General features: G+C 43.5%; 1 long non-coding RNA gene across 2 annotated transcripts in view; it reads left to right on the forward strand.

Moving 5' to 3' along the window:
* The first annotated feature begins 438 nt into the window (after window positions 1–438).
* The window catches only part of LOC118935948 (uncharacterized), a 182,314-nt gene continuing 167,952 nt past the window's right edge, over window positions 439–14,800 (forward strand). For both annotated transcript variants that reach the window (XR_005034060.2, XR_008995404.1), the window contains exon 1: window positions 439–798. This is a non-coding gene — a long non-coding RNA (uncharacterized LOC118935948). The remainder of the gene's footprint in view (window positions 799–14,800) is intronic.

Consider the following 14,800-nt stretch of genomic DNA (forward strand, 5'->3'; position numbering starts at 1 on the left):
AGACCAGAGCTGTGTGTCTGTGGCCGCCAAGGTGATCACTCTGTCCGCTGGGAATCTGAATGTTGGAACTGTTGCCTGAGATCTGTGTTTCAAAGCTTAGAGCAAAGAGAGTAATTCTGAGACGCACGGAGGTTACATTCTCCACTTGAAGCTCTGAAGCACACCGGAGCCTATTTAGCACCTGGTTAATTTTGCTTGTGCCTGCCAAAATTATCTGACCACACCTCCCTTTATCCTGTGTGTAACACCCATTAACATCCTTCCCAACACACGTGTTTTGGGAGTCGCTGCTGTGGATCAAAGGATTAACCGGGATGTTTGCAGCCTGGGCTCATGAACCTGTCAGGCCAGCCCCAGGAGGAAGGTGGCCGCCTGTGGAGCATTTTGGGAAAACTGCAAAAGGCCTCGTTGATTCAGAAATGCTTCCTCTGCCTACTGTTGATGTCCCTCCATTAGGGTTCCATTGCCTGGGTCCGAGGCTTTACTCTCTGCTAAAATGTGGATGCTTCTGGGAGAGGGAATTTTGTGCCAGTTGCACAAGCATTTTCTAGTGGCTTTTTCAGTGCAGAGGCCTCACCTGCACGCCTAAACAGTCTCCCTTCTTTAGTAGAGCAGATGGATGCCTGCACGATGCTAGGAATGCTGGTGAGCTGGTGTCCAGAGCCTCCTGTGAAGGCATTGTTCACATTCTTCCCTGAGATGAGGTTTCCACCGGGGAAGGATGCCCAAGGCCATGGATTCCTAAGAGCCCTGGGAGGGAGGTCCCTGCAGGAGAAGGATGGGAAAAGGAGCAGAAGGGTAAGTCTGCTTACTTCTCAGCTATGCCCAAGGGCAGAAGTGACACACACATTTATATTCAGAGCTGTTATGTTTATGAATTGGCACATTCGAGATGTGTTTTGAGTCTAGATTAAACAAAAGTGAACCCCCCGTGAAACACATTAAGGGAGACTTAATGGTCATTGTGGTTTGTGGAAGGGGTTGGGTGGGGCATGCATTGCCCTGTGATGAAGCTTTTTTCAACTTTCATGACTGAATCCTTTCTGTGTGATTCTTAAAGCATTTGCAAGTAACGTTACTTTTTGCTCAAACAAATATTCTAACAAGTGTTATAAAAAAGGGGGCCTAGGTACATCCCATAAACACACCATACACACACCCCATCAGCATGAATCCTGATGTAGGAAAGGTACGTCAATGACTCGTACCGTATAAAGGATGCCTGACACGAACACACACAGGGCACCACGTATTGCTGTGTGTATTCATCCAGCCGTGCAAGGAACCAGAGGCAGAACTGGGCAGGCGGCTCACTGCCCCTGAGGCTCCCGGGCTTCACAGAGGTGCCCAGCCGGGCAGTGGTGACCTGGCTCAGCCTGAGTGGGACCCCCAACCCTGCAACCCTACAAATTTAGAGGGAAATCAGAGGGGTGACTCTCAAAAGAGGAGGCCCCGGATGAGAGGAGACTGTCCAGTTAGGAAGCCTGGCGTCCACAGCCTCAGCCTGCCCTCCTTTTGAGGCTCCTTCTAAGTGTCAGGACTGAACTGGAGCCTTCCCAGTGTCCTCTCTGCTCAGCAGGTTTCCAAGGGTTTCCACTCATGGTTGCAGTCTGAATTGCCTGAAACACGTCGGATTCCGTGATTATCTGTGGGTGGAGGTTTTAGTCGTATCAGTGTCCTTGCAGACTCTGCTGGCTTATCCTGCAGGTGCTGCGTGTTTGTTCAACTTTGTCAGCTACACAGAGCCTCCCTTTCTGCTTTCTGTAAAAGTCAGCATTTCTAGCTTGTCCCAGGGTAGCTTACCTGACTGAAATATAGCCAGTGACTCAGCAGTTTGTGGGAAATAGTCCTTTTCTGCCACATTGAGGGACTCTCTGCTGCTTTGTAAAAATTTCCAAAAGTAGAGATTTTTTTTTTTGTTGGTCATGTGAAAATTAACCAAGAATTCGCCAGAAAAATCTTCCTTGCTCTACGTTCCAGAGAGAGTAGAATCTTTGTATAGAAGCTAAAAGGCAGGAAAACGGATCTAGCATCTGGGAATTAAACTTTTTTGGGTATACTTGAAATATCCGGGGAAGCGAGTGTGCTGGCAGAGATCCTGAAATAGGCTCCCAGTTAGTGAAGAGAAACCCACGTTTGAACTGGTCCCCGAGGACTTTCCCCTTACCCTCCAGCCTGATGATGCTGAGGCTCTCGATGGCCACGTTTATGTGTGACAAGAGGCAAGTTGGTTGGACGTGTGCTGTCTGAATGGGTTTCCATAGATGGACAGCATGAATAAATCAGATCAAAGCCAACTTGCCTTTCTAGGTTACATCATTTGGGCAGTACTTGGAATAAAAATAGAAAAGGCTGTATGAGAAGCCAACCAGTGATGATTTCATTCCTTGTATGGAAAGAATACATCATTGTTATGTAGATAAAGTAATACAGAAACTGACAAAGAACAGAATAAAATGTAGGCAGAGTCCCTACCAGCCACATGTAAACATCATCCCCAGAGGATAACCATCATGTTGAACACCTTTGAAAGGCCCCAGAAACAGGGACAGAAGATGGACAGTTACACCAAAATGTATTTTCATTTTGATGGGCCCTGTTATTTCATGAAAGCATTAACTTGACTTCACTTGATTGAACAGGAAGAAATGAAACATTTAGAATCAAGAGATGCACATAAATTTCAAATAGATTTTTTTTTTCCTACAAGAGATGTTAGCTCCTGAAAGACTGATGTAAGGTTAAGGAATTAAGATTATAAATAACATTAGGAAGTTGAAGACATTATATATCTTTGAATTACAGTTTTCAGTTTCAGGTAATGTTAACTGTGTGCTATGAAATTTGAGGGTGCAATTTCACACTTTTCCATTTTGTCTTCTGATTTTCTTCACGGTTACATGATTTTCATGCCACGGTGGTATATATAACAGTCAGAGTTGCTCTGTGACCACATCCACATTTCTCACAGTTGTTTAATATGGGTTCTGTTTAAATGGATCCTCTCTCATCAGCCTTTGTCTGGCCAAACATTCTCCATTCTTGGGTTTTAGTCTTGTCTTGTTTTGTCTGGATTTCATCCTCAAGCAGTTTTATCAAGAAGGCTCATGATTTCTGTGTTTCCTGAGCTCTTTGATGCTGAAGAATCTCTCTGTTTTGCTCTTTGCTTGAGTGACATCTCGCCTGGATTTTCAGTGGGTCTCACATCCTTTTCTTCACAATGTCGTACTCATTGCTCCATTATTGTTCGGCATTTGGTGTCACTGAGTGAAGTACAAAACTCTTTTTTCTATCTCATAGGTTATTGGAGTTTTCTTTCAGAGTGTCTGAGTATTTTTTCTTTATCCTGTTTGTAAACATCTTGATGTTGACTCTTGTGGATATTATGAAGAAAAATCTAATGTTTTATCTGATCCCATAAAGTGATGATCAGTGTATATGAGTTGAGAACTACATGTTTATCATTGTGAAACCTACAGAATCATCACAACAGCTGCCATTTATTGATGTCTCTGTTCCAAACCCAGTTCTGTTCTACGTGTTTTAGGAGTATGATCTCAATTCTCCTATAAACTTTTGGAGCAAGAGCTATTATCCCTATTTTATAGATGAGAAAACTGAGCTGCTGAGACAATATACAACTTGCTGAGGGTTGCATACCTACTGAATAGAGCTCAGGTAAAAAGAGATAATTTTGCCTCTTTAAAGTTTTTAAACTTTAAAGTTTTGCCACATCCTGGTTTTTATTTTATGGTAGTTATTTAAGAGGTCTCTGTTGGAAGCAGGTGGCTGAAATGTATGCAGGACTGTGTACAAACTATATTGCAGCTTCCTGTGATTGCATAATTATGTCAAAACAAAAAGTTAAAAAAGAACAAAACATGAGCCAACGGATAGCTGATGCTGAATATTGAGAGTCACGGCAGAAACAAGGGAGAGCGTAACGACAGATGTCACCGGGGCTGCAGCCATCTGAGGGCCTGATGGGGCTGAGGAAGCCATTTCCCAGAAGCGCCACTCACTGTGTGGTGCTGGCAAATTGGTCCCTTTCTATGTAGGCTCTTTATTTGGACACCTGAGTGTCCTCATGACAGGGGGGCAGGCTACCCTCAGAAAAAAGCAGTTCACACACATAATGTTGGGGGGCCATGGGGAAGGCAGTGTAGCACAGAAAGACAAGTAGTGACTCTATAGCATCTTAGGACGCTGATGGACAGTGACTGCAGTGGGGTGTGGGGGCTCTTCATAATATGTGTCAGTGTAGTAACTGTGATGCTGCTCATGTGAAACCTTCTTAAGATTGTGTATCAATGGTACCTTAATAAAAAAATTACATAACCAAAAAAGAATGAGCACAGGAGGGGCACCTGTCTAGGGCATCAAACAAAGCTTCCCGAAGGACATGATGTCTAAGCTGTAAGCTGAAGTAACCATTAACCAAGGGAAGATGCCAGGATAGGTATTTCCAAATAGGAATCAATATTTACGGAGGCCTGTGGAAGACACAGCAAGGCACAATCAAGGAATTCTAAGTAGTACAATTAAGGAGTCAAGTGTAACATAGTGAGCAGTGACAAATAAGATGAAGAGTGAGCAGTAATAGGATTCAGAGGGCCTTCCATGTTATGCTCAGTTGTTTGGACTTCCTATAAAGAGAATAGGAAGCCATAGCAAGATTTTAAAAATAAGATTACATAATCTGATTTGGATTTTATGAAGACTACTCTGGCTGCTGAGTGGAGAAAGGACAGTGCAAAGGACAGGCAAATGAGATATGAAAATTTGCACCATGAAACAGGACACAGGATGCAGACCTTTCAGAAATTGACTCCTGTATCCTATATGCCTCCCCTCCAGCCCACAGGAATTGCTAGATGCCTAATGAATGCCAAGAAGGTAACAGGTCCAGATTAACACATCATTCAGTGCTGCTTTTAGAACCACTTGACCCCAGCCACTGAATGGGTTGGACATTCTACATATGTATATGCCATTTCATGGTGTAAACACAGTGCTTAGCATGTGGCAGTGATTAATATTAGATCTCTTTAATAACAGCTATCATTTATTCAGTGTAATTATGTACTAGATACTATTAAAATGCTTAAATGTTCACACATACACAAAAAAGAGATAGGCATTCAACTCAGAGCAGCATCAAGCAGAGACATCCTTCTTGATCAAAAGGGCTCGGGATGCAGGTCCTACTGAAGTGCGGTCCATACGCCTGGAAGCCTTTCCTGCCGCCCACCTATCAGAATCCTACTGAATCTTCTAGCTCTGCAAACAGCGTAACATCCTGTCTAATTCACTGTAAGGTTCCCTGTGCCTTGCGCGGTGAAGATTAACACCGCCTGCAGGAACAGAAGGCCCGGATGTTAAAAAGAAAGAAAAAGAAAAAGCAGTTCAACAGGGCACAGTGAAAGCTGACCTGGATGTGGAGCACTTCTGCAGTATTGAACTGATCAGTCAGATGTGCCCAGCGTTCATGTGGGAAAGGGCTACACTAGGCTGTGATTATGAGGAGGTAAAGACCATGGGGGGCATTCCTGGAGGGGGCAACAATATTCCAGAAGACTTCCTTGGAGAAAAATCAAGAAGACTAGGTCTTTGTGGACTTGGCAGAGGAAGGGGAATGTTCCATGGATACTGGCAGGTGTTGGAGCCTGGTGGTCAGAAAGAGGTGCAGCAGGTACGCAGGCTGGGAGGTCGTGATTCCTGGGTTATTGCTTATGGTGACAGGGTATTGTATGAAACATGTTGACTCTGAGATGACCTGTCTTTCTCGACTGGCCTGCAATCCATCTGTAGTCCACAGTTGCACCCTGCCTCCTGATCCCTGGCGCCTGTTGTCTCTGAATCTTCCTGGGAGTGTGCTTCAGGGAACGGCCTCCTCACCCCTGTCCTCTTTCCCTCCAGGCCCCTGGTATTTGGCAGACCCAGCCCTGCTGGCTGCTCACGGCTGCTTTGCAGCTTTAAGACCTCCCATCGTCTCTCTTGGCTTCTGTTGTCTCCTTTATTCTTTAAGCCCTAATGACTATCTCTTTATTTCTTTATTCTTATTTTACTAAACCTTGGGAAAGGGAAGAGATACATTCATGGGTTAAATTTGCAATATTCAAGTCATGTCTTAAAAATAGGACTGAGTCCACATGATCAGACGATCAGTGAAAAAATGTGTTGAAACATATTATATTTTAGAAGTAGGTAAAACGATTTAAAAACTGATTTTTCTTTGTGTATGTATTATCTGTTAGAGATGTAGTCAACATTTATTGGCTCTTCCACTCCTTTTGTGAAGTGAATAGAGACACTACAACTTTTATGAGAAATTGTAATGATAAACAGCAGGTGTGTTTCATAAGAGATTTTTTTTTTCACCCCACAAATTTCTCTTGGGGTATAAGATGAGGTATTAAACCAAACTGAATAGGTATTATGTGTCTGGTGAAACAAATCTCATAACACTGGAGCAGAATTCTTGTATAATGATATTTTCTCTTGGAGATTCTAGGATTTTCCTGAATACTTTAAACGATTATTATCATGATTTTGTTCTGCATGCATAGCTTTTTTTGAAATTCTTTGATGAAGAATAAAAACTATCAGCAGGCTGACCAGATAAACATTTCTATGAGGAAAAACCACTACTCATTCCAGGCAAGTAGTTATTATGTGAAGAAATAGCATGTTGACAATGTACAGTTACCTTTTCAAAGACGTCATTAACCCCAAATTGGACAGCTCTTTCTAGCCTTTCAAAATGTCTCTGATTCACAGGTGGCCACTTGTTCTCTGAAAAGCAGCTTCTCTCTGATGATTGCTTCTGGGTTTAGCCTGATTCATTCAGCTGCAAGCATACCTGAGACAGCTCTTCAGGAAACATAGCTCAGATGGCTGCTTTGGAAGAGCTCGTGCACAATTATTTCAGAGCTAAGATGATGGGTGATTGCTCCCCAGAAAGCAGAGGTTATCAGTGAGTCTGAAAGGACCCAGTTGTCTCCTTGGGTCCCCTGTCTCTGTCCCAAGCATAGAGGCCCTCAGTGATATTGGCATGAATGCATGGTGGCCCTTAGCCCGCTGCAGTGGTGGGATGTGCAATTTCTCATTTTTTAAAAAAGGCAAATATCAAGATCATTTTGCTATTATTTGATTATTAAGTACTTTACAAGGAGACTTTTTTTGTAACTTCCACCCACAATACTCCATCTACTGACCTCTATTTTTAATTTTCAGAAAATTGCTATAATATATACAACATAAAATTTACAATTTTAACTGTTTTTAAGTGTACAGTTCTGTGGCATAAAGTGCATTTACATTGCTGTGCAAGCATCATCACCATCCATCTCCAGAACTTTTCATCCTCTCAAGCAGAAACCCTGACCCCTTTAATGCTAACTCCGCACCCCTCCTATCCAGCCCCTGGCACCCACCACTCTAACCTGTTTCCAAAAAGTTGATGACTCTAGGTACTGAAGTGAGATCACGCAGTCTTTATCTTTTTGTGACAGGCTTATTTCACTTGGCATATGTCCACCAGGTTCATCCAAATTGTAGCAGGTTTCAGAATTTCCTTCCTTTTTGAGGCTGAGCCATATTCCATTGTATGGATAGGCCACATTTTGTCCATTCATCCATTGATGGACACTTGGGTTGCTAATACCTTTTAGATACTGTAAATAGTGCTGCTGTGAATGTGAATATACAGATATCTGTTCAAGACCATGATTTTTAGTTCCTTTGGGAATATACCCAGAAGGGAAATTGCTGGATTATAAGGTAGTTCTGTGTTTAATTTTTTGAGGAGCTACCATACTTTTTTCACAGTGGCTGCATCATTTTACACCCCCACCAGCCTCATTATTTTGTTAAGATAGCTTTTATTCATTGTCTCTGTGCTATGGACACTGATAAGCTCTATCTTTGTGGGTTTTTCTATTGTTTGGAATCAAAATATAATTTACATACCTCAAGATAGGTCCCTTTAAAGTGTATCATTCAGTGGATTTATAGCATGTTCACACAGTTTGTGACAATTACCACAAACTAATTCCAGAATATTTCCATGATAAGCCACTCATTCCTCTCTTCCTCAGCCCCTGGCAGTCACTAATCTACTTTTTGTCTCTATGGATTTGCCTATTCTGGACATTTCATACAATGGGAAGATAAGTGGTCTTTTGTGACTGGCTCCCTTCACTTAGTGCAATGTTTTCAAGGTTCATCTATGTTGTCGTAAGTACTACTACTTTATTTGTTTTTAGAGCAAATTCTATTCCACTGTGTGAGTAGACCTCATTTTGTCTATCCACTCATCAGCTAATGGGCATTCAGGTTGCTATTATGAATAATTCCTCTATGTATGTCCATATGCAAATTTTTGTGTGGATATTACTGTCTTGTTCTCTTGAGCGTATACTTGGGTCATACCGTAATTCTGTTTAACCATCTGTGGCGTTGCCAAACTGTTTCCATTTCACATTACCATGAGCAGTATAGGAGGGCTCTGATTTTGCCATGTCCTCACCAACACTAGTTACTGTCTTGTTAGATAATAGTCATCCTAGAGGATATGACATGGTGTCTGATTGTGGTTTTGGTTTGTATTTTCCTGACTAATGATGTTGACCATCTCTTCATGTGCTTGTTGGCCATTTACAGATCTTCACTGAGAAATGCCTGCTCAGATCAGTTGCCCATTTTTAATTGCATTGTCTTGTTGCTGCTGAATGGTGTCTGACTTATTTGATCCTCACTGAGTAAGGATGGGGCTGTCATTGTGTCTTATTGTAGATGAGAAAAACTGAGATGCACAGAGGCTAACACAGGTGGAGAGCTGGAATTCCACTCCAGGTTTGTGAGATGCCAGCATCTCAACTCCTACCCACCAGGTGACACTATTCTAACTGGGGCTCTTGCCGCTGTGAGATATCCCGGTGACCACTGTGTGTCAAGGTTGTCTCGGCATCAAGGGCTTTCCAGTTGAATGGCACTTAGGGATTGTGTTCTGAATGCACTTTTTAAACATAACTCTTTAGATGAGTAGCTAAACTTCTGTTTTTAAAACCATCAGATCAACCACATTTCCATTCTCCATTGGCTGTGCTGATGACAGGAAAACAGAGCTTATTTGTGGCTTCCTTGAGTTCCTTTATGCCCTGTTGATGTGTATCAGAGCATTCAGTGGCCCAGAAGCCTAAAGCATAGCCTCTCTGGGGTCTGGCCATATTTCCTTAGGGGTCTAGACATTCAACTGGAACCTTGATTTTCCAACCTTTGCATGTGTGGCAAGTCTCTCTCTCCTTTACGTGTCACAGAATTCTTTTGTCATAGTTGAGATCATTGTCAGTGTGTTGTGGACTCTTCACTTTTATATGCAAACACCTCAAACATACAGTGCTTCATGAACTTAAGCAAGAACTTGTTACAAAGGATTATGAGGTACCACCCCTGGAGATACTAGTTCAGTAAGTCTGGGGTGAGCCTGACCTAATCAGGTGATTACTTAAAGGAATTGGACCCTCCCTGAAGTCAGAGTGATTGGAAGCCTGACGGGGGCCTGTGGAGGCGGCCATGTAGCCAGGAAATGTGGCAGAGCTTAGAATTGCTGAGAGGCCACCAGCTGACAGCCAGCATGGAAATGAGGCCTCAGTCCTGCCACCACAAAGAACTGAATCCTGCCAACAGCCTGAGGCCCAGATGAGACCACAGCCCAGCTCGCACCTTGACTGTGGCCTGGTAAGACTGCACAGAGGACTCAGGTAACCTGTGTCCTTATTCCTGACTCACGGAAACTGTAAGGTAATACATTTGTGTGGTTTTAAGTCACCGTGTTTGTGGCAATAGAAAAGGAACACAGAATGAAGCAAGCTTTTACTTTGCCACCCCTGACCCAAAATGTCTGCTGCTTCATTATGCAGAGCAGAGGACCCCGCCCCCCCCAATCTCTTCCTCTTCCTCGGATTGGGCCTCCACTTCAATAACCAAAACACTCATGGGCCAGCATCCCAAATAAAACATCGTGGTGGTGTGTGTACTTTTACCACCAAAAACAGGTCTTAGAAACTTCGAAGGCACAGTTTTTCTTTCTTTTGGACCAGTCGAATTTTATAGCACTTTCTTGTTAGCAGAACAAACAAATCTAGGTGGTTGAGAATTTCTGTTTTCCAAGTATGTCCTATATCTCAAAGGTAACTGTTCCTTATTGCTGTGCATTTCAGTGTAATCTTTCCCAGCCTGACTGTTTGCCCCTTGGGAATGAGGACCAGCGGTCTGTCTGTCCTCTATGATGTACCATGCTTAGCTAATGACCGGGCTCACAGAACATGCAAAAAATAACGTGTGTGGCACATGTACTCCGTTGTACCTCGTCTCCCCCTTACTGGGGGCACTGCAAGGCTTGTTGTTTATCCAGTGAATACTGTCAGCCAAAACGCGTAATCACACCTCCTTTGAGAGGGAAGGGGCCTAAGAGAGCACCCTGTTCCTGTCTCGCACTCTGCAGGTAAGCAACAGAAGGACAGAAAGCTTCTTTTTAAAAAAATAAATAGCTCCTTGAAGTACAGTTTTAAAACTGTGTCTAGAAGGCCTAGAAGTGCCAAAACTGAAAAAAATAATGATTTAAAAATATTTTTGAAATTCAGTAATTTCTGGCCTCAGGAAATATCTGCAGTGTGATAACCAGGAGCCAAGAGACTTCAGTGGAAGACAAAGGGCTCCCTAGGTGGTTTGTCTTTGTTATGCCAGGATCTTCTTTGGCTGGGCACTTAGCATCCATGCCAGCAGGGTTATGCTGCTTGGCATGTGGGATAAATAACACAAAGAGAAACCTTTCCATTTAAAACAGAGCCTACTGGGGGCTGAATTCCCACCCATTTAGAGTTTAGTAGAATGAAACAGTTTCTAAAAAGCTTTTAAACATGGTGCTTGTGCCACATATACTTGTACTCTGTTAAGCCTCAAAACAAAAGAGGAAGTTGTTTGCGTTATTCCAGAGAATTCGGACCTATTTCCAGAGCGGCTGTCTTTTTCCTAAAACCTGAACTGGTTTTGTCCAATCCATTGCAATTACTGGTGGCTTTGCAATATTAAAACAAACAGAAAACAAAATGAAATTACCGCCCCATCCCCCACTCAAACCTCTTGAATAGCTGTTAAGTTTACTTCAGTTAAATTGCAATGGATCTCAAACTGTGCTGTGCAGAAGGTAGAAAATCTGGATTCCATTTCTGTCCTGGCCCCTGAGGTCTAACATCTCCTGTGAGCTCAGTCTGCTTTTAAGTGTTTTAACTATTCAGGTATATGGTCTCTTTAATTTTCTGGGAAGCTCAGCATTGACCAGCGGACACCTATCAGGTCGCCAGCCATGATGAGCCATCACCTTGCCTTCTGTTCATTGTTGGGGTCGGCAAAGCGTTCCCATAAAGGGCCGGATGCCAGACACTTCCGGCTCTGCTGTGATCGCTCAGCTCTGCCGTTGAAGCACTAAAAGGCTGCATCCAATACAACTTTGTTCTAAAATTTTTTTCATTTTACCAAAGCAGGTGACTGTGACATTTCTCCCCAGGCTTCTGTTTACTGACCCCCTGTTCCATGGGTCACTTTTCAAGGATCTGGGATTGGACAAAATGAAGGGATGGAGACCTAGAGAGACAGTCTGCTGGTCTTTTAAACCGGGTGTGATAGGATGAGCTGTATTTGGCTATGGGAGCTCCTACTTAAGTGGGTGAACTTGGGCCGTTACATCTCTGATCTCAAGCTCCTATACCCAAAACACTAGGATAACCAAAGTGACTTCCCTGGGCACTGACCACTGGAACCCTCGCCGTCTAATTTGCTCCTCACTGTAGCCCCACGAGGCAGTGAGTCTCCTGTTTTGCTGCTCATGTGAATCGCCTGTGGAGTTTGTGAGCAGCCCAGTGTACAGGCTCCACCCTTTACTATCGCAGGCGAATCCCCGGGGGCGGTGCTTGGCGTCAGCATTTGTAAAGTTTCCCAGATGAGTATGGGGCAGCCAAGTTTGAGAAGCAGTGTGGTCAGGCAGGTCCTCTCATCATCTCTATTGTATGGAGTTCCCAGGGGTAAGCCTGCCACAGGATCCCGGCAAGGAAGTGGGCAAAGCGGGAGTCAAACTCAGGTCATTAAAATTCCAGTACTTGTGCTTTTTTACTCACTGTGTTATTTTGATCCCCCAACTGAGGTGAGAGTCATGAGCCAGTGAAAAAAGCGGGGTGTGCTTGTGTGGGGAGTTTATAAACACTGTAGCACAATGTGTATCATCATCATTCTTTGTCTGTGGTGCATAATAAATTACCACAAACTTAAAGCAATACCCATTTGTTATATTTTCTGTGGGTCAGAAGTCTGGGCAAGGCTTCTCTGGGTTCTCTGCCTACGGTCTGACGGGGTCTCACTTTCAAATCAAAGTGTTGGCTGGCCTGTGTTCTCATCTGGAGACTGGACTGTGGAAAGATCCTTTTTCAAGCCTCCTTACATTGTTGGTGGAATTCACGTCCTTGTAGCCGTGGTACTCATGACATCTTGCTCCTTCAAGGTCAGCAAAAGAGCATCCCTGGAGCTAAAGTCTCGGGTTTCAGAGAAAGCTAGGGCCGGCTTTACAGGGCTGACCTGGTTAGGTCAGGCCTGCCGATGGCTATCTCCTTTCTTAAAAAAATAGACTTGATTTTTTGGAGAAGTTTTAGGTACACAGCAAAAATGAGGGGAATGACAGAGATTTCCCACTTACTCCTTCCCCCCACCACATGTATCGCCTCTCCCTCTATCAACATCCGACATCAGAGAAGTAATTTGTTACAACTGATGAATGTACGCTGACACATCACGATCCCCCAGAGTCCATAGTCTACATTACAACGCACTTTCGTATTGTACATTCTCTGGGTCTCCTCAAATGTTGAGTAGTGTACAGGTGAAGCTCAATTCCCCTGCTAGGAATCTGGCCTCCTGTATCTTGGGTTCATTCAGCAGCTCTAGTCTTTGGGTTTAAAGAGAACTTCCCTGTGGCAATTTGCATTTAGGGGCTAGGGATTGAAAGAAGGATCTGAACACCTCTTCAAGGTTAAGGATCACTTTGAGAAATCCTTCTAACACCCTAGGCTAGGGGTTGGCAAAGCACAGCCCCTCCTGTTGCCTGTTGTTGTGCAGCCCACAGGCTAAGAATGGTTTATGCATTTTTAAATGGTTGGAAAATGATAAAAAAAAATATTTCCTGAAATGTGGAAATTATGTTACTGTTAGATTTCAGTGTCCAGACATAAAGTTTTATGAGAACCCAGCCACACCCACTTATGTACACATTGTCCATGGCTGCACCTTAGGTGCAGCAGTGGGGTTGAGTGGGTGCTATGGCGACTGTATGATCTGCAGAGCCTGAAATATTTACTCTCTGGCTCTATATAGAAAAGCTTTGCCAACCACTGCCTTAGGTCATAGGGTAAGCCAAGTGGAGTAAAAACATGCACAACTTGGAGAAGACGTAGAACAAAACATTCTTCCAAGCTGTAAAATAAGTAGAAGGAAAGCATACTGCATTGTGAGTGGCTTGCAAAGGATGGTCAGTAACTGGTTATGAAAAGATTGGCGAGAGACTGGGAAACATGAGTCCATTTACAGTCAAGTCAGTTTCAATGTTTGCGTCTACCAATGCCAATTCAAATATAGAAATGAAAATGAACAGCACTATATAATGTTTCCAGTTCTGGCAAGAGTTCTGGGTAATTGGGGCCCTTGGATGTGTTATCTGATTCCATCCATGTCTGCTTCTTCTGGAAAATTCTATGGAGATGATGAAGGAATGGCCCATAAGTTTGAAAGGCATACTGAGGCTCTGTTTCACCCTGAAAATAAATCAAGCTGGGTGCTGCACCATTTGAACATGCTAAGATCTGTTTTCCTCCTTTTCTTCTTACACTCCTGCCTTTTTATCTTAATCAATCGGATTGTGTTCTGCTTTACTCATGTCAGATATTATCCATCACCCAAGCTGGACTTACCAAGGCCAGCTCTCAGCACTGGCAGTTTGCCAGTGAACAGACAGTTCAAAATTCTTGCCCTTCTGGAGCTTACAGTTCTAGCAGAGGAGTCAAAGAAATCCATAAGATGAGTATGTAAAGTGCACCACATGTTGGATAGTAAAGAGAGGTAGCAAGAAAACTCCAGTGGGTAACCAGCATCACGTATGTTCAGGCTTGGGTGTGTTGCAGTTCCAGGTAAAGTGGCCAGTGGTGGTTGGGAGGCTCCCGAGAGAGGTCCTGCGGGTTGGTCTGGATGATCAGTACCATCATCAACAAACATTGGTGGGTACCTGAGTGTGCCCCGGTAGGCCAGCAACTAGCTCAACTAAGATGGAATGGAAATGTCCAGAAGTCACTGGAAAACCTCTCCCAATTCCTACCTCGCTAATTCCAAATTCAAGACAATGCTTTGCTGGAAACACAGCTTCTCAAGTGAATTACTGTGATTGAATGAATCCAGGCAGCGTTCAATGATCGATGAAATGGCCACCTCCTGGCTGTGGGACCTAATTTCCATTCTGTGCTCTTTCCTGATGGTGGAGACGGTTGCTGGAGGTGCTTATTTTCATGGCCCCACATGGAGGTTGCCTGCGCTGTACCTTTTTACGGACCTAGCACCTCCCAAGTGGGATTTAGATGGATTTAAATAGGCAGGTTTGGTCAGTAACTCTGAAACTCTGCAAAACTGAGCTTTCCTTCTTTTTCTTAACTTGTTTTGTACTGATTAAAATACTCAATCATCACCTTAAGGTAATAGCTCCAAT

This window comes from Manis pentadactyla, chromosome Y (assembly GCF_030020395.1).
Source record: "Manis pentadactyla isolate mManPen7 chromosome Y, mManPen7.hap1, whole genome shotgun sequence".
Lineage (NCBI taxonomy): Eukaryota > Metazoa > Chordata > Mammalia > Pholidota > Manidae > Manis > Manis pentadactyla.